General features: G+C 48.1%; 1 protein-coding gene across 4 annotated transcripts in view; it reads right to left on the bottom strand.

Moving 5' to 3' along the window:
- Positions 1-2,371, bottom strand: part of BROX (BRO1 domain and CAAX motif containing) — a 21,388-nt gene extending 19,017 nt beyond the window's left edge. For 3 of the 4 annotated variants that reach the window (XM_005866485.2, XM_005866486.2, XM_005866487.2), the window contains exon 1: positions 2,342-2,371. The gene's annotated coding sequence lies outside the window, so the exon portion shown is untranslated. Of the gene's footprint in view, positions 1-902; positions 986-2,341 lie in introns of those variants that run through there. The other variant, XM_014539930.1, reaches the window with a different exon arrangement.
- Positions 2,372-2,377: the final 6 nt, after the last annotated feature.

Raw genomic sequence — 2,377 nt, 5'->3', positions numbered from 1 at the left:
GAAAACAAATGTAGTAAAGGTTTCCTTAAGTTTTTGAATGTGTAACTTCATTTACTTGCGATTCATAATTTTTTTTCCTAAACTGCTGTAAAATCAGCAAAAATGCCTTGGCAATTTTAGCATAGGTCCTAGGATATTGGTTGGCACTCAAAGGGTTAAAATGCATGTTCTAAATCAACATCTGGGGTAGGACCTGGGATGCTGCGGCTGCTGGTCCCTACACTACACTTTTGAGTAGCAAAGTACTAGACTTTGGTTGGACAGCCACAAGTGAAAAGGACAGGGAACTGGATGAATGTAATTGCCAAAACAGGCAATTTAGACTAAGAAATAGTAGGACTTGAGAGAAATAGGTTTTTGTTTTTTAAAATATATTTTTATTGATTTCAGAGAGGAAGAGGGAGAGAGAGGTAGAAACATCAATGATGAGAGAGAATCATTGATCGGCTGCCTCCTGCATGGAGGCAGAAACCCAGGCATGTGCCCTTGACCGAATCAAACCCGGGACCTTTCAGTCCACAGGCCAACCTCTATCCACTGAGCCAAACCAGCTAGGGCGAGAGAAATAGGTTTTATTTTATTTTTAATCCTCACCCTCAGAGACCAGGATCGAACCCAAGGCCTTTCGGTCCACAGGCCCACGCTCTACCCACTGAGCCAAACCGGCTAGGGAGAAATAGGTCTTAAATTAACTATACTCGCCCCATGATAATGCTGGCATCAATTGACAGGTTATATAGCATGTGTTCTATAAGAAATACACTTTCAACATAACAGCAAATAAGAATCAATATTTTCGTGATTTTAAAAAAATGATACTTGGTCAATAATTTGGAAAACGATGTAAGTAAAACGGCAACTACAAAAAAAATTTAAAAACCAAAAAGGTGTATGTCACTTGCCTATAAGTCTTTGAAGGGAGGCAGTGCAGATTTTACAGGAAAGCCTAGCTGAAGACTTATACCTGGCAATTAGATTCCAGGAAGTAACAGACGAGAAATTCTGATAAGGTTTAATTAATTTGAAGGTATTATACAATGTTGTCGATCAGTTCTTCTTAACGGGAAAAATACCCTGGGCTGCACAGGGTGTGGAATGCCTACTTTTAACATCTCCCTTATCTCTTTCATTATTCACCACCAAACCGGTTTGGAGAGCACACGAGTTTAATGAAGAGAAAACGCATTGTGTTCTCAAGAAGAAACTGGGCAAGTTCACTTCTGACTCAAGACATTTAACAAGTCCTGATTATGTATATACATATACTAGAGGCCCGATGCATGAAATTCGTGCAAGGGGCTCGGCCCCTGCAGCCCTGGGTGCTCCAGATGGTCGTTCTGCTGTTTGGTCTAATTAGCATATTAGTTCATTATTATATAGGATACACATGTATATATATATATATATCGATATAAAGAGATAGATCTATCTATAAGAATAAAAGCTAATATGCTAATTAGACCGGACGTCCTTCCGGACGACCTTCCGGACAAAGCAGGGCTGTGATGGAAGCCCATGCTGGCAGCCAGGGGAAGGAAGGCCTACTCTTGCACGAACTTCGTGCACCGGGCCTCCAGTGTATATATAATCTAGACAGCATCCATGTCCGCCTCCTCTACAACCTAAGTAAATACAGCATCTACGTGCATGTAAGTCAGCCTCCTGGCGATAATGGCAGGCAACACCTTTGGTTTTGTGGCAGCAAGTTTCCTACACACTCTGTTCATCCCACTTCCTGGATGAGCACGTCTCGGGGTTATCTCTGGGCTGTATTCCTGGCCCCAGCCGTCGGCCGCACACCCCCCCCTCCCCGCCCCCTGGTTTCCAGGGACTCGGAGGGTGGGGTCCAGGGACGCCACGCCCACCGCAGGTGCAAGGGCACCTGCAGAGCCACCGACACAACAGCGGGATCGAGGCCGCCACCTAACACGCTCCCACAGTTGGGACTGACAGGGGTCCCCCACTCCGGATCCCGGGGTCCCCCCAGGAGCCTACCTGCTTCCCGACAGGCATTTCTGTGGAAAGCCGACACTCCCCGCCCGGGGGGCCGGGCCGACGACCGCCGAACGAGCCCCTGTTTAGCTGAAAGCCTCCCAATACCAGCGGGGAGGCGGGCAAGGGGGTCCCGCGACTCTGACTGTTCATACTGTTGATTCGCGGGGCGCAAAATACATGTTTTCTCTTTCTTTGGTTTCGAGATGCCAACAGGAGACTTTGGGGGACCCCTCTCCGCGGGTCTACGGGGACTGTGCAAAAGGGGGTGACCCCACTGTCTGGGGCTCCGGGGACGCGACCAGGGCAGGATATTCCGGGGACACGCCCGTCCTCTGGACACACTCACCGGCTTCCTCGGAGCCCGGACGGCGGTCCTCGTCCG

The sequence above is a fragment of the Myotis brandtii genome, unplaced genomic scaffold (assembly GCF_000412655.1).
Source record: "Myotis brandtii unplaced genomic scaffold, ASM41265v1 scaffold231, whole genome shotgun sequence".
Taxonomy (NCBI): domain Eukaryota; kingdom Metazoa; phylum Chordata; class Mammalia; order Chiroptera; family Vespertilionidae; genus Myotis; species Myotis brandtii.
Note: the sequence above shows the minus strand (reverse complement) of the source record. Positions and strands in the feature narration are given on the sequence as shown.